The sequence below is a fragment of the Enhydra lutris genome, unplaced genomic scaffold (assembly GCF_002288905.1).
Source record: "Enhydra lutris kenyoni isolate GAN:26980312 unplaced genomic scaffold, ASM228890v2 scaffoldscaffold68, whole genome shotgun sequence".
NCBI classification, from domain to species: Eukaryota; Metazoa; Chordata; class Mammalia; order Carnivora; family Mustelidae; genus Enhydra; species Enhydra lutris.
Genome location: NW_019154152.1, coordinates 12,416,123 through 12,441,544, shown reverse-complemented (window position 1 = coordinate 12,441,544; position 25,422 = coordinate 12,416,123). Strand labels below are relative to the sequence as shown.

The 25,422-nt window shown below is 40.0% G+C and overlaps 1 protein-coding gene and 1 pseudogene across 3 annotated transcripts in view; one reads left to right on the top strand and one right to left on the bottom strand.

Annotated features, from left to right (window-relative positions):
* The window catches only part of LOC111159396 (family with sequence similarity 168 member A), a 205,521-nt gene that overhangs the window by 86,155 nt on the left and 93,944 nt on the right, over positions 1 to 25,422 (top strand). The window lies entirely within an intron of this gene.
* Positions 3,597 to 4,774, bottom strand: LOC111159395 (annotated as a pseudogene). The gene has a single exon (XR_002641413.1). The product of XR_002641413.1 is annotated as a heterogeneous nuclear ribonucleoprotein A3 pseudogene (transcript).

The following is a 25,422-nucleotide window of genomic DNA, read 5'->3' as shown; positions in this document are numbered from 1 at the left end:
TATCAGCATTTGGTATTGTCAGTGTTTTAGATTTTGGCCACTCTAGTAATTGTGTAGTGGTATCTCATCATTGTTTTAATTTGCATTTCCCTGATGACTTATGATGTGAGGCATCTTTTCACATGCTTACTTGCATAAGCAAGGTGCCTGTTAAGTTCTTTGGGCCATTAAATTTTTTTTTTTAAGATTTTATTTATTTATTTGACAGACAGAGATCACAAGTAGGCACAGATGCAGGCAGAGAGAGAGAGGGAGAAGCAGGCTTCCTGCTGAGCAGAGAGCCCAATGTGGGGCTCGATCCCAGGACCATGGGATCAGACCTGAGCCGAAGGCAGAGGCTTTAACCCACTGAGCCACCCAGGTGCCCCGGGCCATTAAATTTTTAAAAATTTTTTATTTATTTACCTTTTTTTTTTTTTTCTCTTTAAAGAGAGAGAGTGAGCTTTGTGCATGTATGTGAACAGGGGTGGGGAGAGGGACAGAGGAAGAGGGAAAGATGGCATAGTGCTATTTCTAGGGAAATTTAAGCATTTCCTTCTTTTATTTTGTTTTATTTTTTTTAAAGATTTTATTTATTTATTTGACAGAGATCACAAGTAGGCAGAGAGGCAGGCAAAGAGAGAGAGGAAGGGAGGTAGGCTCCCTGCTGAGCAGAGAGCCCGATGTGGGGCCACATCCCAGGACCCTGGGACCATGACTAGAGCCGAAGGCAGAAGGCTTTAACCCACTGAGCCACCCAGGCGCCCCAGAAAGAAAGAATCTTAAGCAGACTCCATGCCCAGTGTGGAGACCGATCTCACTCTCCTGAGATCTTCAAGAATCAGATACTTAACTAACTGAGCCACCCAGGTGCCCCTACTGGGTTGTTTATTCTGTTATCGTTGAATTTTAAGAGTTCTTTGTATATTTTAGTCAACATTCTTTATCAGATGTGTCTTTTGCAAATATTTTTTTCCCAATCTGTGGCTTTTTTTCTGTGATCAGTTGAGATAACTCACTACTGGTGGCTTGTCTTCTGATTCTTTTCATACTGTCTTTTGTAGAGCAGCAGTTTTAATTTTAATGAGGTTCAGCTTATCAGCTTTTTTTTATGAGTCATATCTTTGATGTTGTAGATGAAAAAGCATCACTGTCCTCAAGATCATGTAGGTTTTCTTCTGTGTTCTCTTCTAGGAGTTGTATACTTTTGTGTTTCATATGTAAGTCTGTGATCCGTTTTCTGTTAATTTCTGTGAAAGGTGTAAGGTCTGTATCTGATGATGATGATGATGATGATTTTGCATATGACTGCCTAGTTTTTCTGCACCATTTGTTGAAGAGACTGTCTTTGCTCCATTGTATTGCCTTTGCTCCTTGATCAGAGATCAATCAACTGTATTTATGTGGCTTTATTTCTGGGCTATCTCTTCTGTTCCATTGTTCTATTTGTCAGTTTTTCCACCAGTGCTACACAGTGTCATGATTACTATAGTTTTGTAGTAAGTTTTGATGTCAGGTGGTATCAGTCCTACAACTACTGTGTTATATTGGCTATTCTGGGTCTTTTGCCCTTCCATATAAACTTTAGAATCAATTTGTTGTTATCCATAGGATAACTTGCTGGGATTTTTCTTTGGATTGTATTGAATCTATAGATCAAGTTGGGGACAACCGACATCCTGACAATATTGAGTCTTTCTATCCAGTAACATGGAATATCCACTTATTTAGTTCTTTTATTACATTCATCAGACTTTGTAGTTTTCCTTAAGTAGGTCTTATATATATTTTGTTAGATTTATACCTAGATATTTCCTTTTTAGGGGTGCTCATGTAGATGGTATTGTATTTTTAATTTCACATTCCACTTCCTCTTTGTTAATCTGCAGAAAAGCAGTTTATTTGTATTGTGCAACCTTGTTGTATCCTACAACCTTGCTGTTACTATATATTAGTTTCAGGAGTTTGTTGTTGTTGTTGTTCATTCTTTTGGATTTTCTGTGTAGATGATCATTTAATCTGTGAACAAAGTCAGTTTTATGTTTTCCTTCCCAATCTGTATACCTTTGATTTCCTTTTTCTTGCCTTATTGCATTGTCAAGGACTTCTGGTATGATTTTGAAGATTTCTAGAGGGGATATCATTGCCTTGTTACTGATCTTAGTGGGAAAAGTTGGAATTTCTCACTATGCAGTGTTTAAGCTGTAGTTTTTTGTAGACAACATTTATTTATTTGTTTATTTATTTATTGACTGACAGAGTATGTATGTGAGGGATGGGGAGGGACAGAGGGAAAAAGAGAGAATCTTGAGTAGACTCCATGCCCAGCGTGGAGCCCAGCAGGGGGCTCTACCTCATGACCCTGAGATCATGACCTGAGCCAAAATCAAGAGCCAGATGCTCAATTGACTGAGCCACCTAGGCACCCCATAGACAGCCTTTATTAAAGTTGAGACTGTTCCCCTATCTTAACTAGGTTATTGAAAATTTTTATCATGAATGGATATTGGATTTTGTTAAATGCTTCTTCTGCACCTGTTGATATGATCATGTAATTTTTCTTTTTAGTCTGTTGATATGATGGATTATCTTAATTGATTTTCGAATGTTGAACCACCCTTGCATACTTGGGACAAATCCCTTTTGGTCATGGTGTATAATTCTTTTTATACTCTTTAAGAATCCATTTGCTAGGGGTGCCTGGGTGGCTCAGTGGGTTAAAGCCTCTGCCTTCAGCTCAGGTCATGATTCCAGGGTCCTGGGATCGAGCCCCGCGTCGGGCTCTCTGCTCATTGGGGAGCCTGCTTCCTCCTTTCTCTGCCTGCTTCTTTGCCTACTTGTGATCTCTGTCAGATGGATGGATAGAATCTTTGAAAAAAAAAAAAAAAAGAATCCATTTGCTAATATTTTGTTGAAGATTTTTGCATCTGTGTTCATGAGAGAGATTGGTTTATATTTTTCTTTTCTTGTAATATCTTTGTCTAGTTTTGGTATTAGGGTAATGCTGGTCTCACAGAATGAGTTAGGAAGTATTCCCTCTGCCTCTATCCTCTGAAAGACATTGCAGAGAACTGATATCGTTGTTTCCTTAAATGTTTGGTAGAATTACCCCCATCCTGTGAATCCATCCTGGCCTGCTGCTTTCTGTTTTAGAAGATTATTGATTATCGATTTGATAGAGGTCTTTTCATATCATCTCTTTCTTCTGGTGTGCGTTTTGGCAGATGGTGTCCTTCAAGGAATTGGTCTTTTCTTCTAGAGTTGTTTATAGTATTTTTCGTTATCCTTTGAATTTCTGGGGGATCTGTAGTGATGTCCCCTCTTTCTTTCTTTCTTTCTTTTTTTTTTTAAAGTTAAAAATTCCTTAATTTTTTATTCCTGGTACCACTACCACAATTTACAGGGCAATATACCTGATGTAATGAAAAGAAAAAGACAAAGCTACAACAGATAAAAGACCTCAGGAATGTAAATCTAATTGACACTACATTGCATTAATCATAGCTGCACTTTTTGCAAACTGTGGCTATGACAGTCCTGAACAAGAAGGGTTTCCTGTTTAAGCTGCAGTAACTTTTCTGACTATGGATCATTGTTCTTTCTGTGGCAGATTTTTACAGTTCCTCTAATGCATTTGGGACAACTGTCTCAAAGTAACCTGCAGCTTTCCTGACAACTCCTCGCTCTCTCTCCTGCTAAGAACTGTAGCCCTTTTCTTCTGAAAATTTTTTAGAACCTTCTGCTACCATATCCACCACTTCCACCACCAGAGCCATAACCACCACCATAGGGACTGCCCGAGGTTCTTCCACCAAAACTGCCCCCCCTTCATGGGTCCATAATTTGATTGCTGTTGTCCACTATAATTTCCAAAATCATTATAGTTCCCACCACCACCATAGTTACCTCCAAAATTTCCTTCTTCATTGTAACCATCATATCCTCCATCACCACCTCCATATCCACCTCCTTGGTTTCCATATCCTGGTCCACCACCACCATAGCCTCCTCTACTACTGTAACCAGGACCACCACCATAGTTGCCACCATCACCTCCAAATCCATTATATCCACCATCACCTCCTCTGTAGCTACCTCTGCTGCCACCACCACCACCATAGCCTCCTCTTCCACCAAAGTTTCCACCACAGCCAAAGTTACCACCACCTCCAAAGTTTCCTCCACGACCCATGAAGTTGCCAGATCCACCTCCATGACCTCTTTGTGATCCAGCAGACTGCATTTCTTGTTTAGAAAGGGCCTTTTTCACTTCACAATTATGCCCATTAATAGTGTGGTATTTCTGAACAACAATTTTATTAACTGTATCATGATCATCAAAAGTTATAAAAGCAAATCCTCTCTTTTTTCCACTCTGCCTGTCTTCCATAACTTCTGTGGTTTCAATCTTGCCATACTTTTCAAAGTAGTCTCTCAAATTATACTCTTCTGTATCTTCTTTAATACCACCAACAAAAATTTTCTCCACTGTTAGATGGGCACCAGGCTTTACAGAATCCTCTCTAGAAAAAGCTTTCTTTGGTTCCACTACACGCCCATCAACCTTGTGTGGTCGGGCACACATTGCTGCATCCACCTCTTCAACACAAGAGTAAGTCACAAAACCAAAACCCCTGGAACGTTTTGTTTGGGGGTCTCTCATCACCACACAATCTGTAAGTGTACCCGATTTTTCAAAATGTTCTCTTAAACTATCATCTGTAGTTTCAAAGCTCAAACCACCAATAAACAGTTTTCTCAACTGCTCTGGTTCCTTTGGATCGTGGCCCTCCATTTTGAGACCGGGATGTCCCCTCTTTCATTTCTGATATTAGTCTTTTGTGTCTTCTCTCTTTTTTTCTTAGTATCAGTTTTATTGATCTTTTTAAAGAACCAGCTTTTGGTTTCATTGATATTCTTACTGATTTCCTGCTTTCAATTTTGGTGATTTCTGCTCTAATTCTTATTATTTCTTCTGATTATTTTGTATTTATTTTGCTTTCCTTTTTCTAGTTTCCTAAGACCTGCTGCCTTTTTTATAGGCGTTTACTATTAAGTTATGACCCATGCTGAAAGGAATGGTTCCAAATCTTCTAATACTGTAATTGACTCTAACATGAGCAATATATACTTCCTATATTATGTTGAAGTGTTAGTGTCTGCCTTCATGTTCAGAAACACTCAAGGTGATATTAGGTATTTCAAAAAAATTATTGGTATCCCTGAGCCAAAACCAAGTTTGTGCAGTATGTAAGATACTTACAAGTTGTTTTTTCCTGATCTTCTTTAGGAACAGAAATATTTATTTCTGAAGAAATGTACCCTCAGAGAAATAATAATGGGCAGGCATAATCCATCATGACCTATATAATAAGACTTTTCCTTCCTAAATAAACTGTGTCTTTTAACTGTTAATATATAGCATCTATTTCTGTTGAATTTAGAAATCTATGAATTGAAATAGCAAAAAGAGCAATAGCCTGTAGTAATCAGGTAGCCTGGGTTCTAGCCTACCTGCTTGAGGCGTAACGATACAGAGATTGGGATGGGCAGAGACTATTACTACTCAACTGCTTAAGAAAGAAAGGTATATGGGGTGCCTGGGTAGCTCAGGTGGTTCCAGCATCTGACTCTTGATTTTGGCTCCAGTCATGATCTTGGGGTAATGGGATTGAGCCCCGTGTTGGGCACTGTGCTCGGTGTGGCACCTGCTTCTGCTTGGATTTCCCTCTCTCCCTCTCCTTCTGCCTTTAACCCTCCTCTCCCTCTCTCAAAAAAAAAAAAAAAAAAAAAGTAAAAAAAAAGTATGTGGACTCAGTGACCTTAAAGGTACCTTACAATCTAAATGTTCTGCACCTGCATGTTCTTGTGTCTTCTAAGCTCCCATAGCAATCTGTATTTATTTTTTAAGTAATTTATTAGTATACTTGTAGTTATTTATTCCATATTGATCTTCCCCACTGGGCAATAAACTCCATGAGGGCAGAAATCATGTCTGTTTATTAATTGCCAGGTACATGGAAGGCACTTAATAAATATTTTTGGATGAATGAATAAAGGGTTTTCTACCATGCAGACATTCTTACTCTTTAAAGTACCAGAGGCCCATTGATACATTCATAGACTCAGTAGACATTTACTGCTAGGCACAGACTCAGGTGGCTTTTCCCTGGCAAACACTAAACTACTTTCTTTCTCTGTGGATTTGCGTGTTCCAGGTTTGGGCAAGTTATTTAACCTTTCTTTGCCTCAATTTCTCATCACAAAGTGGGGACAGTAATACGATCAGGAAATATGATCAGTAATACGATCAGGAAAAGAGTTAATGTAAAGGCTTTAGAATTGTGTCTGAAACAGAGTAAATGCTATGTATTGATTATTGCTATGTTCTATTATGTTTAACATTATTGCGATCCTATTTTGTTCCCTTTATAGCACTTAGCATAGGACTAAACACATGTCAGGCACATTCCTAGAATTTCCTAAGGCCCCACTATGTGCCAGGCACTGTTTTAAGAGATGTCCAGTATGAATGAAAATACTGTCCCTGCTCTCAAGCCATTCACAGTCTCATGGCAGAGCTAGATATATGGAGTATATAAATATACAAATACATATATAAACATACATACATATATATACACATATTTATTCCATATTGGTCTTCCCCACTGGGCAATAAACTCCATGAAGGCAGGAATCCTGTCTGTATATTATATGTAAATATATGTATATTTATATATATATATAAGGATAATAAAGTGGGGTTAGTGCTACTACTGGGTGTTATATGTAAATAATTAATCATGGAACACTACATCAAAAACTAATGATGTACTGTATGGTGACTAACGTAACAAAGAAAGTGGGATTAGTGCTATATTAGAAGTAAATACAGTATGGTATAGGAGCAGAAAGGAAGGAGAAATTCACTTTGAATGACTGCAGTGTTCTTCACATTTATCTCATTTAATTATCAGGCCAGCTCTGTGAGTTCGAGATTCTTAGTCACACTATTATGAATGTGGAATCTAATGGTCAGTGTTAAATAACTTGCCCACAGTTAGGTAGATAATAAATAGTTGCTGGGGGACGCCTGGGTGGCTCAGTTGGTTAAGCAGCTGCCTTCGGCTCAGGTCATGATCCCAGCGTCCTGGGATCGAGTTCCACATCGGGCTCCTTGCTCGTCAGGGAGCCTGCTTCTCCCTCTGCCTCTGCCTGCCATTCTGTCTGCCTGTGCTCGCTCGCTCTCCCTCTCTCTCTCTGACAAATAAATAAATAAAATCTTTAAAAAAAAAAAAAATAGTTGCTGGGACTTAAACCTGAATCTGACCAGTTGGAAAAACTACTTGTACTATTTCTTTCTTTTTTTTTTTTTTAAGATTTTATTTATTTATTTGACACAGAGAGAGATCACAAGTAGGCAGAGAGGCAGGCAGAGAGAGAGGGGGAAGCAGGCTCCCTGCGGAGCAGAGAGCCCAATGCGGGGCTCGATCTCAGGACCCTGGGATCATGACCCGAGCCGAAAGCAGAGGCTTAACCCACTGAGCCACCCAGGTGCCCCAAAACTGCTTGTACTATTTCTGATGCTTAGAAAAAGAATTTGTTGCTATTTCTCTGAAATTTGTAAGTACTACAAAGCAAAAACTGTGTTTTTGGCTCAAAGGACTTGAGATGCAGTACATATTTTGAAAAAATTCAACATCTGAAATTCAGCATTCTGTTGCTCCCATTATCTGCTCTGGCAAGAGAAAATTTGATTACTGGGAAGGCTGTAGATGTGGCTCCAGCTTTGGGCAGGATGGGCTGTGCCCCATTTGACTTTATCCGTTGTGTCCCATGAGGCTCCTGACTGGTACTTCTTCTCTAGGCAGAAGGCTTCTTTGTGTTGGCAGGGACCTTGGGACCTGAATGAAGAGTTAATGCAGAGCTTTCTGTGAATGAGAAGTGTCCCTGCGATTAGCTATGACCTCCTAGCAGCAGATACTTTCGTCATTTGGCTTCAACTTTCCCACCTCCCCTTTGAGGTTCCATTGGATCTGCCCGTCACAGAACAGCTTCCATTGAATCCAGCATTTTGTTTCTGGTTACATTAGGCATTATCATACTGCCCTTTTGGCTCATTTCATGAATGGGCTAGCACTGTGGTTATTTCCCACTAAATAGCTAAGCTGGGAGGGCCTTAAAAAACCCTGATTAACCCCTGCTCATACTGCAGAGCAAGAAAGCTGAGACCCAATAAAGGGAAGATATTTACCCAGGTTCCACAGATTTTGTGGCAGTGGTATGTCTGAACTCCAGGCCAGTTTCCTCCCCTGCTAGATTCTGCTACCTTCTGTTTTCTCACATAGAATCATAAGCTCTTATGGCAGAGATCATGCCTTTTGTACCTTTATATTCCCAAGTTAACTAGGTATACTCAGATTTGTTATTATCTGATTTTACATATGGAGAATGTGTTGCCTAGTGGGAAGAAATAGGTAGGCCTGGATGGGGATCTTGGCTAGGAGTCAGTGGAGCTGGGATTCTAACTCAGATATCCTGAGCCCAAGTTGTGCTGTCTTTTTTCTAGTAAACTATAACCAGATTGGTATGCTTTTGACGGGGGGAAAATGATCCAGACAGAGAGCCAAGCCCCAGAGGCAGTGAGTGTTGGAGAGAAGCAACTAGACTGATGTGGCCAGAGCGCAGGTTGGATTAAGGGAAGGGAACTGGGAGGAGGGCAGCAAGAAACACTGAGAAAAAAAGGTGGAAAAGGTTTGGAGCTGAAGGGACAGATCACTTTATTTTATTTATTTGTCTATTTGTCTTTCAGTTTCTAAGTCATTTTATTCAGAATTTTGTGTTTATTTCCTGAATCAATAAGTACTGTGCAAAACAATGTAAAATGGCTGTCATTTTTCTCTCCCCTGTTCCCCCCACCTGGGGACAATCCTCTGGGCCACTTAACTCAGGGGTTCTCCTGATTTAGTTCAGCAAATGAGATTGAGTGACGCTATAGCCATTGAATAGGACAGATCATGTTAATATGTGCTATTTATTTATTTATTTATTTATTTTTAAAGATTTTATTTACTAATTTGACGGACAGAGATCACAAGTAGGTGGAGAGGCAGGCAGAGAGAGAGAGAGGAGGAAGCGGGCTCCCCGTTGAGCAGAGAGCCCAATGTGGGTCTCGATTCAGGGCTCGTTCCCAGGGACCTTGAGTCCATGACCTGAGCTGAAGGCAGAGGCTTTAACCCACTGAGCCACCAAGGCACCCCTAATACGTGCTTTTTAAAGAAAGCCTCCTGGAGTTGGGAGCTGGGCCTGAAGGATGGTTAGGGTTTGAATTTACAGGGGTGGCACAGGATTTGTGGAGAAACGTGTATATATACCTCTCTTCCTCTTCAAAGTTGGAAAGCCAAGCCCCTGTGTAATTTGCCTAGAGCATTGTTGAGGAGAGGGTACTTCTAGAGAGTGGCGGTTGGGGCTAGGTTTTAGAAAGCACAAAATTCTAGATTTGAGGATTTAATTTTTATTTCCATCAGTATCACTGATGTGTTCCCTCTACATGTAGATGTGTTCCCTCTACAGCGATGAGCTGTGGGAACCCTGGACAGCAGCTGGGTAATGAACTCTGCCTTATTACTCTTTATAAACTGGGACTTTGTTTTAGACATTTCACTTTGGATGAACTCACTATATGCAGCTCTTGTTGTTCTTGAGCAACCTCAAAGGTCCGTGACCTGTTGTAATTCATCATTTTCTTGAGGTGAGCATTTGAAAAGCATTTGATGAAGTAGTGGTAGGTGAGAGTGATTTACTTAGCTAGGGAATGTCTCCTACTTGCAGTTAGTAAGTACATAACTTACTATACATACATAAAATTGGGAATTCTTAAACTATCTTGAGATTTCTCCACAAATGACAAGGTTTTTAATATATTCCCTTCCTACATTTTTATACTTGAGTCCATAATCAGCCTAGTCTTGTGTTCTGATCCCAGCTTGACTCCTTGACTTGATTGTGTGACCATGGATAAGCCTCTTTCCTTTAGTTCTTGCATCCATAGTAACACTAATGATGAGTTGGATAACCTCCAAAGGCTGTTTAGGTTCTGATATTTTAGGACTCTGTGTGGAACACAGATCAGCCTTTTCTTTGACACTCTTCATATACACAGATCATAAAGCACTAAAACGTAATTCTGTCATAGTGACTGTACACATATTGGCATATTCAACACATGCACATGAAACTTGTTACGTAATCATGCTGCACTAGCTTTTTGAGTAATTTTGTTGTGTCCTGTTCTTTTTATGTCTCTGCTGCCTTCATACTCTGGCTGTGCCTTCTGTCATCCTGCAGAGCAGGTCACAGACCCAAAGACATCACCGTGTTCTAGTAGTATCTGGAAAAAAAAAACAAACCCAAACCACATTTTAAATTGAACCAGCTGCTTCAATTTAACCTGGCCTTCCTGGCAGCTGCAGATTATCAATTTCTGTGCAGGCAGCCTGCAGAGCCAGAAGGAGGAGACATGGCAATTTTGTTCTAACTTGATGGAAAAACCTCAAGCCTCACCTTTTCTGTCAGTTGCAAGTATATAGCTTTTCCACTCCTGCTTTACTGCTGTATTAAAGATTTGTGGAAGGAGGCCAAAAATGCAAAAAAGAGAACTATAGGAAACTATATTTACAAAATGTGGTTTAAGACAACTGCCGTTGGACATGTTTTCTCCTCATTTTTATTAATTTGCTCCATAGTTTTGGATATGAATAATTATCATTAGGCATTCCAGACATTTCATAACACTTAGAGTTTAGAGCCCCCCCCCTTATATAACACGCCTTTCTAAACAACCTGGAGATGATGCTTACTATGAGTATTTGCTTTTTATTGAGTACTTACTGTGTGCCTGACACTGTGCTGAATCCTTTACATGTATTATTTCACTTAACTCTTGTATCAGCTGTAAAAGTAGTGTTATCACCATTTGAAACAGATGAAGACGCTAAGACCCAAAGAGATTAAGTAAGGTCCTCAAGATCACACAGTTAATATGTGATGGAGCTCTGATTGGAATTAACCTAGTAGTGCCTGGCCAGACAGCCAGTTCTGTAAACTTCTGTGAGATGGCATTGTATGTGTCTTTACTTACAGATGAACAAGCTGACTGGAGAGGTTATAACTTGCCAGTAATCATATGATAGGTATGTGGTAGATATAGGACCTGAATTTTGATTATTTGATTTGGAGCTCATGTCCCAATTGGTTTTTACTTATTTTTATTTTAAACTGTTTTATTTTGTATGTGTGTGTGTGTGTGTGTGTGTGTAATATATGTGTGTGTGTGTGTGTGTGTGTGTTTGTGAGAGTGAGAGGGTGGAGGAAGATGGAGAGGGAGAGAGAGAATCTTAAGCAGGCTCTATGCCCTGCGCTTGAGTCCAGTTTGGGGCTTGATCTCACAACCCTGAGATAATGACCTGAGCCAAAATCAAGAGTTAGGTGCTTAGCTGACAGAGCCTAGCAGGCTCCCCTTATTTTTGTATCTTTATAAGATGAACCACTTCACATTCTTTTGGATTAGTCTTGGTATGGATTATAAATAAATTACGAAAATGTCTTATTGGGGATGCAAAGAAAAATAAGATGTTAGGTCTGTTCTCAGGGAACTAATGGTTGGTTGTAAGGAAAAGACATTTATAGAACTAGAAGCGTTCTCACTTATTTAGTAAGTAGAGGGAAACCCCCTAAATGAGCTCAGGCTATGAGTCATTTAAAGGAGAGAAATAGAAATGTGTGCTACAGTTTAATAGGGAGAGTTTTGTTGTTGTTCCTTTGGGAAGGATTGTTAAGTATAGAATTTGGTAATTAAAGATCCACAGCCCTCTTAAGTGTGATTAGAAAAAAAAGAAAACTGGGGACCGGGGTGGCTCAGTCAATTAAGAGACTGACTCTTGGTTTCAACTCAGGTCATGATCTCATGGTTCCGGGATCCAGCCTTGTGTCGGTCTCTGTGCTCAGCATGGAAACTGCTTCAGATTCTCTCTCTTTGCCCCTCCCCCAGCTTACACACACTCTCTCTCCCTCTCTCTCTGTCTCTCTCTCAAATAAATAAATAAACCTTAAAAAGAAAAGAAAAAAAACAAAACTACAGAATTCTGGAGCCAAGTTTTGTTTTTAGTAGGAATGTTTGTATATATGAGTGGGGTCATTTAGTATATTTGTGTTTTCTATGCCTTGCTTACATAAATGTTAATTGAATGAATGAATTTTGGGTCTGACTATGAAGGTTTAGAGGTACTATGTCATTATTATGACATAATGTATTATAAAGGGCTAAAAATGGAACCTTTAAAGAACATCTAGTCTAACCTCTACTTCTAACTGATGAAGGACCTGGGGCCCAGGAAGCAGAAGTAACTTCTAGTAAGTTGTAGACGACTGGGATCCACTGCTCCTGGCAGCAATAATGATTTTCTGTAATAAATTTCCAATGTTTTCACAGAGATTTCATGAGCATAGCTAGAACATACAGAGAAAATATTCTTGAAAGTATTTTGAATCACTGACTTCTTTACAGGTAAAGTGAGGACATGGAGGTTTGGATTTTTTCTCCGTTGTATAGACCTTGTGTACCAAGTTTAGATTACAAAGGTTCAGTAGGTTGAACCTAACTTTTGATCATCGTTTTCCCACAGTGCACATCTAGCAGAGTTTTTTTTTTTTCCCTCAAAGGCCTGGCTGGAAGCAGTGGCCTTTATCTCTGATGTATAATTTACCTCTCCTTCCTGGTGTTTGAGGCTTGTTGGTCTTGATAAATGCCTGTTTTCTATGCACAGCCTGCAGTTAACATGGGGAGCTCCCGGTGTGGAGCTGTTCAGGAAGCAGTGGGTGAGAGTGCATGTGAAGTGGGCAGCGTGGGTTAATGGCCTGTACCCATGAGCAATGCATTAACTCAAAGAGCTTGTCTAGTCTGAATGAATCTATAAATCTCATAGCCAGAAGGGGAAACCGATGTGAAAAGGATGCATTGCTATTATTTCACTGCAGAAAGGAATAGAGGTCAAACAGGGTCCAGTAGTGGAGAAGGAATTAGAGTCCATCAGTTCCGAATTTGACTCTAGGCTCAGTCATTTATAAGCCAGGTGGTCTTGCATGTCTTCCTTAGTCTGAAGCTCTGTTCTCCCATCTATAAAATGGTGTTGGTAATACTAAGCACCTCACAGGGGGATTAAATTCTTCCTGAGATACCTGCATGGCATGTTTTCTTCCTCTTTTAGGTCTTTTCTCAGGTATTACCCTCTCAGTGAGGCTTCCCTAACTATCCTTTTAATAATTGTAACCCCTGGGACGCCTGGGTGGCTCAGTTGGTTAAGCAGCTGCCTTCGGCTCAGGTCATGATCCCAGCGTCCTGGGATCGAGTCCCACATCGGGCTCCTTGCTCAGCAGGGAGCTTGCTTCTCCCTCTGCCTCTGCCTGCCATTCTGTCTGCCTGTGCTTGCTCTCTCTCCCTCTCTCTCTCTCTGACAAATAAATAAATAAAATCTTTAAAAAAAAAAAAAAAAATAATAATAATTGTAACCCCTATCCTGGGACTCCCTGTTCCCTAACCCTGCTTTATTTTTCTGCCATACCTCTAATTGGTCATATTTTTTGCTATTTGTTAATCTTGTTGCTCCCCACTCATAATAATAACAACAAAATATATTAATAATAGTAACAGCTAGTTCTTATATGTTGGGTACTGTTCTAAGCACTCAACATATGTTAACTAATTTAATCCTTATAGAAATCTTGTTAGGTGGTAGTACTATTGTCATCTCCATATTATAGATTAAAAATTGAGGCATGAGGACACTAAGTGATTTTTAAAAAACATGTGGCTGGTTACCAGTCATAATCTGAACCTGAGCTCTCTGGCTTCAGTCCTTGCTTCTAACCACAATAGAACATAAGCTTCTTGAGGACAGGGGTGTTTTTTTTATTCAGTGCTGTTTCCTTAGCACCTAGAGGAGTACTTGGTACATAGTAAGCAATGACTATTCTTGAATGAATGAATGAATATACTTTGATAATAAGTGAGAAAAAAAGTTAAAATGGAGTTATTTTATTACTGTTGCCCCTCTTTATCTTGTAGGGTCCTAACAACTACTCTAGTCCTGTGCTCTTCAGTCTGGTTGCTACTGCCACATGTCAGGTGTTCAGTTGCCACATGTGGCTAATAGCTCCTATATTGAACATTGTAGATGTAGAACATTTCTCTTACTGTAGAACGTTCAGTTTGGATACTGCTTCTCTAGTACCTCCAGGGTGCCCAGAGTAGAGGGCAAAGAGAGTGAGGCCTGAGCTAGTGATGAGAAAAGAGGGGGAGTGGGGTGGCTAATGGAGGGCCTCAGATGCTGAAATAAAGTTTGGCCTTTATTTTTGAACCGGTGGTTTCTGAATTTGACCATCTATCAGAAATATCTGGGGGAAGCTTATTTAGCATTCTGATTCTCAGGTGGTCTGAATTAGTAGTTTTGGTGTGGGACCTAAGTGTGTGTGTGTGTGTGTGTGTGTGTGTGTGTGTGTGTAGGGGTGTAACTTAACTATTTTTAAGTGTGCAGTACAGTAGCATTAACTATATGTACCTTGTACAACAGATCTCTAGTACTTTTCCTTTTGCATAACTGAAACTATACCCGTTAAATAGCAGCTCCATAGCCCTCAAAGCCCCTGGCAACTACCATTCTAATTTCTAAGAGTTTGACTCTTTAGATACTAAATATAAATGGAGTTACACGTTATCTCTCTTTTTGTTTCTGGCTTATTTTACTTAGCATAATGTCCTCAGGATTATCCATGTTGTAGCATATGACAAGATTTTTTTCTTTTTTAAGACTTAATAATATATTGCATATATATATACCCCATTTTATTTAACCATTCTTCTGTCAGTGGACATTTAGGTTGCTTCTCCCTCTTGGCTATTGTGAATAATGCTGCGGTGAACATGGTTATGCAAATATCTCTGTAATATCCCGTTTTTAGTTCTTTTGGATCTAGACCCAGAAGTGGAATTGCTGGATCATATAATAATTCTATTTTTAACTTTTTGAGGAACTTCCATACTGTTTTCCATAGCAGCTGTACCATTTTACATTCTCACAAACAGTGCACAAGGGTTCCAGTTTCTCTGCATCTTTGCCAACCCTGGTTATTTTCTGTTGTTGTTGTTTTTTTTTTTTTTTTTTTAAATTTTTTTTTTTTTTAATAGCGGCCATTCTAACAGATGTGAGGTGGTATCTCATTGTGGTTTTAATTTGCACTTCCCTGGTAATTAGTAATATTGAGCATCTTTTCATATGAGGATTGGCCATTTGTGTATCTTCTTTGGAGAAATGTCTATTCAGGTTCCTTGCCAATTTTTAAATCAAATTATTTGTAGAACTGTTTTAAGTAAGTACCCCGGGTAATTCTGATGGAGGGTGGTAGTGAGTGGGCCAGCAGCTGTGATGGAGAGTGAGGGGACTTGGCTCACTCAAGCTACATTATTCTCAATTGGATTATTCTTGGCATCACATGCTGTCTCCAATTTGATTTTTTATTATGTCTGTACCATTAAGCCTCAAATTAGACAGGTGCTTCCCTGGGGAGAAACTTTGCTCTGTCCTGAAATTACCCTCTCTTCCATTTCCTGAGCCTTTAGCTTCTAATACAATCTCTTTCCTTTTCATCAGGCATGATTTTTCAGGGTGGTGCTGCTGGGCAGGAATCTCTCCATTGCTCCTGTCTTCCAATCTGTTCCTCCTCCCCCGCGCCAAGTATCTTCAGCTTCATCAAACAAAACTCTTCCTGATCCTGCACCCAGGCTGGTAGTCCAGGGCTTCCTGGGGCCTTTGCATCAAACAGGGATGGTTCTATCTTGGTTTTCTGAGCCTTTCTGTCCTGAGACAAAGGACTTGGCGTGATACTCAGAGTCTCAACTATTTGGAATACAGCAGTTCCTGACTGAGTCTCAGACCTCCCATTGCAAGGGCCTAGTAGTCTTTGAACTAAACAGTAAGCAGAGAAGATTGCTTGTGCTTCAGGTAGATAAACAGCCTAATTGCCATTCTTCTGGTTTGGGGAGTCTAGAAGCCGGAGGTCCAGTCCTGAATCTGTTACTGACTTGGTATGTAACTTTGAGGAAGTCACTCAGTCTCTGTTTTCTCTGTAGCAAAATGCAGGGCTTGAATTAAATATTCAAGGTCCTGCCAAGCTCCTACACTCTTAGGTCCTTTTCTGTTAATTAAACTGTGTAGTACTGGTATGCTTGACCCTCTGTTAGTTATTGGGAACTACATAGCTTAACAACATAGCCTCTCCTTTCACAAAGCTCAGAGCCCAGGAGGGAAACACTTCTGTGAACAACCAGGTCTAATTTGAAGCAGGTCTAGAATGGGACTATCACCAGGAATGTTTGAACAGAACACAGTGATTAGTTCTAGCTGGAAGGATCTCGGAAACTTCAAGCAGGACAGAGTGTTTAAGCCTTTGGTGATGTCTTCACTTCTATTATTCTTTCTTTTCCCCATCCCCATGAGTCCCCAGGCCCTTTCCCTTCTTAAAATTTGCTACAGTTTTCATGGCAAATCACATTACTCTTTAAAAAACAAACAAACAAATAACCTAAACCCATAGTCGTAAAAATCCTTTCCTCCCTTGTCCAAACTCTTGTAATAGTTGCATAGGTGTACAGGTTCCGTGTAAAATTCCTTTAGCCTTTCTTTTGTATAAATTGGAACTAAGAGTTCAAGTGGCTTCTCTCATTTTGTCTGCCATCAGGATTTTTTTTTTAAAAGATTTTATTTATTTATTTGACAGAGATCACAAGTAGACAGAGAGGCAGGCAGAGAGAGAGAGGGAAGCAGGCTCCCTGCTGAGCAGAGAGCCTGATGCGGGACTTGATCCCTGGACCCTGAGATCATGACCTGAGCCGAAGGCAGTGGCTTAACCCACTGAGCCACCCAGGCACCCTGCCATCAGGATTTTAAGCTTTGAGTGTTTGGGTCTCATTTTTGCTGCTACACTATGAGTTCCATGAGGACAAACAATATATCTTATTCTTTCATCATCTATACCTCTTCCAAGAGATTTACATAACAAAAAACCCAGTGTAGAGAGTCATTAGATGTGTGCTTATTTTTTTTTTAATTTTAGTTTTTTTTTTTTTTTTTTTTAAGATCTTATTTATTTATTTGACAGGCAGAGAGGCAGGCAGAGAGAGAAGGAAGCAGGCTCCCTGCTGAGCAGAGAGCCCGATTCAGGGCTCGATCCCAGGACACTGATCCCAGGACCCTGAGATTATGACCTGAGCCGAAGGCAGAGGCTTTAACCCACTGAGCTAGCCAGGTGCCCCAGATGTGTGCTTATTTTAAACTGAGTCTCTTGGGTCACCTGGGTGGCTCAGTGGGTTAAGCCTCTGTCTTCAGGCTCAGGTCATGATCTCAGGGTCCTGGGATCGAGCCCTGCATCAGGCTCTCTGCTGAGGAGGGACCCTGCTTCCCCACTCCCCTCTTTGCCTGCCTATCTGCCTACTTGTGATCTCTGTCTGTCAAATAAATAAGTAAAATCATTAAAAAAAAAAATAAACTGAATCTCTTAACTCTGATATGGATGTCATACTTGGTTATTTATTCCAGATGTGCTGTTACTAAGTGATAAATTTAAACATGTAACACGGTTGTTTTTTGGTCAGTCTGATCCTTCTTTCTTGCTTCAATCTTCTTGGCGCTAAGAGGGAGAGTGAACGTTATGACAGGAACTAAAGAACACTGGGTTTAGAGTGTGAGGAATCAGGGTAAAATCTAGGTGAGTTTGTAAGTGGAGGCTAATCCCAGTCTGATTCTACACTGAATTATTAGATGACTGCAGAAATCCCTTGAAAAGTAAAAAAATTGATCTTTTAATTTTTTTTGGCTTTTAGCATTTTTAATTAACAAACATTCACAAAGTACTTCTTGTGTGCTAAGTCCTGTGTTAGAGGAATAGAAAGAAGAGTAAGATATGGCCTTTGCCCTCCAAAAACACTATATGCTAATTTGGCAGGCAAGTGTGAACACAAAGGAATAAAAGGAAGTGGACAAAGGGAGTGAGGAGGGATGAGGAATTGGGCAAAATGCTTGAATTTGGGATTTGCCAGGTAATGGGATTCAATTTGGGAGCTTGGCTTGCCTTCTGAGGGTCCCATCTATGAGGTCTTTTCTCAGAGTACACCTGGGGTAAAGGATCTGCATTGCACATATAATATGAAATTGAAGAGAGAGTCAGTGTTCAGTCCATTATCATTTTTTTTTATGTTTTTAAAGATCTTATTTATTTGACAGAGAGAGATCAGAAGTAGGCAGAGCGGCAGGCAGAGAGAGAAGGGGAAGCAGGCTCCCCGCTGAGCAGAGAGCCCGACGTGGGGCTCGATCCCAGGCCCCTGAGATCATGACCTGAGCCGAAGGCAGAAGCTTAACCCACTGAGCCACCCAGGCGCCCCCAGTCCATTATCATTTTTATATAACAACACTGTCACACAGGAGAAAGAATAGGGAACTTGAGTTCACATCTCTGGTCTGTCACTAAAAGGGTATGCATCCTTGAGCATGTTGCATAGTATTGCCGAAAGATTAATTTTGTTTAAAAAAATAAGAGAATAAATGCCTCACGTAATTGTTCAGTTCAGTTTGATAAACATTTATGGGAGTCCACTCAGTGCTAACTGGATTCTGAGGTTGCAGAAGTGAAAGGACAGTTTCCCAGGAACTCTTAATTTAGTGGGAAGAATTGTGTCATGTGAGAGTGTGAAATAGAAGCCATTTAAGAGGATCTCTTGAAAAAGTGCTATATAAACATGAAGGCTTCCACCACAGATGACCATTCATAGGGCTACTTCCCACTAGAACAGTATTACTCTAAGTAATGTCTGATCAGATCTCCTTTCCTTTTTTGGGAGGGGTGTGTGTGTGTGTTTTATCAATCCTGAAAGCTCAGGATTGCCAGAAGGAGTAAGTATAAGTAAGTATAATAATATCAGTCAGGTCATCTGGATGAATTAACATCTGACACACAGTAGGCAATGATTAATGGAAGCTTTCATTATCCCTAATCTGTGTTCAGAACAAGGGGAAATCTCTCAAATTAACTGCCATGTTCTCGGCAGTGTTCTAGGCATTAGGGGTACAACAATGAACAAAACAGATGCAAACATTTACCATCAGGGAGCTTACATTTTTGGCGGGAAGACAAATAACAAGATAAAAGTTAATAAGATGAAATATTAAGTGTGGCAGACAAGTGGGAAGGAGGAAAAATAAAGCGAAGAATGGAGAACTGTAGTGAAGGTTTGAACTTTATTTATTTACTTTTAAAGATTTTTTACTAGAGAGCGTACACACACAAGCAGGGGGAATGAGCAGAAGGAGAGGGAGAAGCAGGCTCCCTGCTGAGCGGGGAACCCCCCCAACATGGGGCTCCATCCCAGGACCCCACAATCATGAGCCAAGCTGAAGGCAGATGCCCACCCGACTGAGCCACCCAGGTAGTTCCACGTTTCAATTTTTTTTTTAAAGATTTTATTTATTTACTCAACAGAGAGAGACCACAAGTAGGCAAAGAGGCAAGCAGAGAGAGAGAGGAGGAAGCAGGCTCCCTGCAGAGCAGAGAGCCCAATGCGGGTCTTGATCCCAGGACCCCGAGATCATGACCTGAGCTGAAGGCAGAGGCTTAACCACTGAGCCACCCAGGTGCCCCACCACGTTTCAATTTTTAAATAAAGAGCCAAAGAAGGCCTCACGTGAGAATGTGACTTTTGATGAAGACCTGAAGAAGATGAGAGAATGAGTTGGAGGAAGAGCATTCCAGAAAAAGGGAACAACAAGTGCCAAGGCTCTTAAGCCAGACCTGGTATGTTTCAAGAACTAGCAGGAAGCCAGGGTGGCTGAAATGAAGTGGTCAAAGGGGAGAGTAATAGAAGAGGTGAGAAGATTGTGATGTGAACAGATCTTGTTGGGTCTTCTAGATCTTAGGAGTGACTAGCTTTTCCATGGAGTAAGATGGGAAGTCATTGATGGGAAGAGTTACCTGATACAGTTTTTTTCATATGTTTTCATAGACTCATTCTGACTATTGTGTTGAGAATAGATGGAAGAATGGATAGATTCCAAAGCAGGGAGACCAGTTAGGAGGCAGTTATATCAATCCTGGTGAGAGACATTGGTGGCTTAAATTAAGGTGGTGGAAGTGGGAGTAGTGAGAATTGATTTTTCAGGTAGAACTGAAAAAGATTTTCTGTTGGACTAGTTGTGAGGTATAAGAAAAAGAGAAGTGAAGAGTAACTCCAAAATTTTGACCTTTGCTCTTAAAAGGATAGAGTTGCCATTAACCAAACTGGGAAAAGACTTCAGGGGAACAAATTTCAGGGAAGAGGGTGAGAGGATATAAAAATTTACATGGCATTTGCATTCATGAGATTAGATGAAGTGACCTTGGTCATGCATAAAGTTACAAAAGAGAAAAGGCACAAGACTTGAGCCTCGGTCACCATGAAGTTTAGATACTGAGAATAAGCTGCCAGAATAATGGGGAAAGAAACTAAAACAAAACTCCACCAAAACTCAGTAAGTATATGACTGGAAGCCAAATGAAGAGAGTGTTTAAAAGAGGAGAGAAAGTGATCAACTGGGTCACATTCTGCTAGTATATCAAGGAAGATGGTGGAGGTGACTGATAAGAACAGCAGTTGTGGTGTTATGGTGGGAATGAAAATCTGATAGGTATGGGTTCAAAAGAATGAGAGGGAAAATGAGAAAAAGCAAATATAAATAGCTCTTTCTAGAAGCTTTGTTATGAAGGGAAGTAGAGAAATAGATTGGTAGCTGGCCTGTTAGATGAAATAAAGTGTTTTTGTTATTTTTTTTAATTTATTTTTTTAGGCAAGACAAAAGGAGCAAATGCTAAAAGGAATAATCCTGAAGAAAGGGAAAAATCTGATAATGTGGGAGAAAGAGGAGGGAAATAACTAGAGTAATGTCATTTGTGTTTGGTGAGGGGATAGAATCTGATGTATCTGTGGAGGGTTGGAGAGGTCTTGGTCCGCATGGTAAAAGGGAAGAAGTTAGAGTATATGTGCACAGATGCAGTTTGGTAGGTAAATGTAGGAGCGTGTGAGAGGTCTCATTTGGGTGATTGATTTTGTTCAGACAAATAAGCAAAATCACTAGATGACAGAATAACTCCCAAGGGTTAGGAGCAAAGAAAGCATGAGATAGTTAGGATTATAAATAGTCTTGGCAAATACAGGATGATTGTCTATTTTGAGCCTACATGAAAATGATGATCAAAAGTTTAAAGTTTAACTTTAATGAACAGAGTCATGTATGTTTTCTTCCTCCCAAGATCTGTGCCAATGTAGGCAGAAAGTAGATGATGAATTTCATTTAACCAGGGCTGTGTCTTAATCAAATTAGTGTTAATACGGGTGATAGAGGGCCAATGGAGTGATTATAAAAATTGACCAAGGAGGGGCGCCTGGGTGGCTCAGTGGGTTAAAGCCTCTGCCTTTGGCTCAGGTCATGATCCCAGGGTCCTGGGATCGAGCCCCACATCGGGCTCTCTGCTTAGCGGGGAGCCTGCTTCCTCCTCTCTCTATGCCTGCCTCTCTGCCTACTTGTGATCTTTGTCTGTGAAATAAATAAATTTAAAAAAAATTGATCAAGGAATTTAAACTAGCCAGGATTAGGAGGGGAGTGAGGGTGTGAGGAAGGTGGTAGAAATTAAATGCAGGTAGCATCAGTAGATTCAATGTCCTGATAAGCTGAAGGATTGTTAAAGTTGGAGTAACTATAGTGAGTGAACTAGAAAGATAAGAGGTACTGATTGGAGAATGAGAAATTTGGAATTAATATTATAGAAGATAGACAGTTGTTGGTATTGATAAGGTCAGAAGTATAACCGTGGGAATGAGATGCTGAAACTCAAGGTGGAATTGAAGATAACAGAGAAGAGGAGGTCAAGTAACAGGGAGGACAATATGTTGTAACTACTATTTATATAGTTATTGAAATTACCAAGACTTATGGCAAGAATGGTATTGGAGAGAATAACAGTTTACTAGGAACCACAGTCTTTAAGGCATAAGTGGCAATAACAGCTATAAGTTCAAGCTCAGTGGTAGATGGTAAGTGAGAGAAAAAGCAGCCCCATTTGCTAGGGCTGCTGAAGATACATTGTCAGGGACTGCCACATTTCACTTAGAGAAAGAAGGCAAGGGAGACATTAACAGAAGAGATTGACAATACAGAGATTTGCTGACCTTGAGATCCAAAGGGTACAGTGGAAAAAGTTAGGAAGGGAGAGAGATGAGGGTTAGAAAATACAATGTACAGAGCCTCCTAGGAGTAAAGTCTGGGAGATGAGGAACGGCCTGGGGTTCCTGGCGATGGGGGTGGGTGCAGCCGCTAATGACAATCCCAACTGAGGAGGAGGTGGTCTTTTCTAATTGTTTGTAGTAACATTATTCACATTGGTCTTCCAATGAGATTTGGAATAAAATATGATTTTGCTGGGTAAAAAAAAAAATCCATGTGGATAATATAAATTTATTTGCAAATATTAAAAACATACTATTTTGGAATAAGAAACATTTATATATGTTTTATAAAGACCAGACAGATGTACACTTATTCTCCTGCAAGAACATACGTCTGGCGATACCAAAGCACATCAGTATCTTGTACTTAGTTTCTTTATTCAAACCACTTTGTCTTTTTTACTAAGTCATTTTGCTTCCTAAGGGACATGATGGAATTTGTTTCCAGGGAAGCAGGTTGCTTCATTTGAATGATCTATTCAGGAATTAGTTGTTCCAGATTACAAATCAATTTGGAAATCCCAGTGGCACTTGAGAGAAGAAAAAATCCGGCAGTGAGCTTTTGATTTTATCTTGAAAGGCTAATAAGTGGTGGTCAGACTTATAGTTTGTGATCATCTTTATCTAAAACAGAAAGTCTGGAATGTTTTAAAACCATTGTTTTCATGCTATAACATAGATAAACCTTGACGACATTATGCTAAGTGAAATAAGCCAGTCATAAGGGACATGTATGATTCCTCTTAAATGAGGTTCCTGGAATAGTTAAATTCATAGAGACAGAAAGTAGAATGTGGGGAGGAGAAAAGGGGGAGTTAGTCTTTAATAAGTACAGAGTTTCAATTGAGGAAGATGAAAAAGTTCTGGAGATGGATGGTGGTAATAGTTGCACAACACTGTGCAGGTACTTTGTGCCTCAGAACTGTATACTTAAAATGGTAAATTTTATGATATCTATTTTAGGACCATAAACAAAAGAAGCTCCTGTGTTTTGAGTGTCTAGTGCCTACAAAGCTACTTGCCTAAACTTAATTGACCATTCTTATGTTGAATTACAAATAATGAACCCCGCTTTTCCCAATACCTTATGTTTCTGTACTACTCTATAGTTAAGTAAATGTTTTCGTATCTGATTCAGAACATCCTTGAGAAGTAGGTAGACAGAAATAGATAAGGAAACAGATTCTAAGAGACTTGCTACTGGTAGGTCAGAGAGAGAGGTCAGTGCCTAGTTCAGCATGGTCCAGTTCCAGAGCTTCCAAAGCCATAAATGAGGGGGTTTAAAACTTAAAAGTGGGGGGCTTTCTCTGAAGCAATATAGTTCCCTCAGCAGAGAGTCCATCCCTTTATTAGAGCTCAGAGGCAGAACAGTTGAGATCTACATTCTTAACTTGCACATTCTGCCTGGTTTGTATCCAGATCTTCAGCAGAGCATTTGGACAAAGTAAGGAGACTGATCACACCATCTGTAGTTGGATTGATTAAATTCTATATGCCCATCTCTCTCTCTTTCTCTCTCTTTTTTTTTTTTTTTTTTTTTTGCCCATAAAGGGAATTAGTTTTTCAAATATGCATAATGTAATATAATAGGATCAAAAGTAAATAAGGAGATTCACAATGAAGGGGAAAATAAGGAAAGCAGAGTAAATGAAGCCAAGGTAAATTTAGTACCAGAAATTCCTACTTTTGCTAAGATTCAGTAGCAAATTCAACTCTGAGCTTCCTAGTGGCCAGAGCAAGGTCTGGTTCAAGGTTCAGAGTATCTATCATTCACTCATTTATTCTTTCAACTGATAGTTTATTCTCAGAAGACACACATGTATCTCTGCCTCTAATATCTAAAGAAAATAGAGCTCTTCTTAAACAATAGATGATGTTAGCAGTTGCCACAATAAACTTGATTGTAGGCTCTTTGTCTGGTTTATTTCTAGTTAAGGTGTACCTGGCACCAGTAATTGGCTCAGACTGAATACTTACTCTGGACTTGATAAACGAATAAGAAATGATTGCTTTTTTAAGGATCTCATTTTGTCATTTTGATGTTTAGCAAATACTGGATACCTGAGGTATATACTTGCTCCTGTGCTGGCTCTTTGGAAAATAAAGACATGAATAAATTATGGTTTTATCCTCAAGGAGTATTTTTAAAAAGCTGATGATACAAAGTACTGTGAAGATATAAAATGCTTTGTGCGGACTGTGGGCGCTCAGAGGAGAGAGTTCATCATAGGCCAAGCTGTTCAGTTTCCCCACGGGTAAAAACGAAATAATAGTACCTACTTCACAGGGTTGTTGTGAAAATTAAAAGGAGTTAACATAAAGCCCTAAGATATATTCCTGGCTCATAGGAAGCATTCCATAAATTTTAGCTAATAATATATTTAGGGAAGACATCCAGGAGAAGGGGGTACATGGATTCAGGTTCTTTAGATCCCTGTGCTTGTCTCTACCAAAGCACGTGGGTGTCCTTATCTGACTCTTTTTGTTTCCCTTCTCTGCTAGCTCGAAGGTCCTTCAGGGCATGTACCATAATAGTGTTGGTTGGGCCTGGTTTAATATAAACACCCATTGAAGGTTTGTTGACAGAAGGAAGAAAGCAAGCAAGCATATTGGGAGCCAAGCAGGCTTGCTCCTTTAGCAACTGAGAATATTCTAAAGACATGCTTTCTAGGAGCCCTACTTGGCTCTGAATTATACCTGACAGCATATTCTGTTGTCCTGTTATTCTTCCTCCATGTTCCTTCATTACTGCCTTTATACCCTTGTTGGACTACTGCTGACTTCTAAGCAAATGAACTAATGGTTGGTGGGTAGTTAGTTCACAGCATTCGTCATCTCAGATCATATCGATTCCCAGTTGTTCATTGGGTGTCTTTGCCTCTCCTTGTTCAAAAATGAAAGCCCTCTAGGTGCATCTGGGTTGCTCCGTTGGTTACAAGTCACGATCTCAGGGTCCTGGGATTGAACCCCGTGTTGGGGGGGGGTTCCTGCTCAGCAGGAAGTCCGCTTTTACCTCTCCTTCTCCCTTTGCCTCTCCCCCGCCTCCACTGCTCATGCTCTTTCTCTCTCACAGATAAATA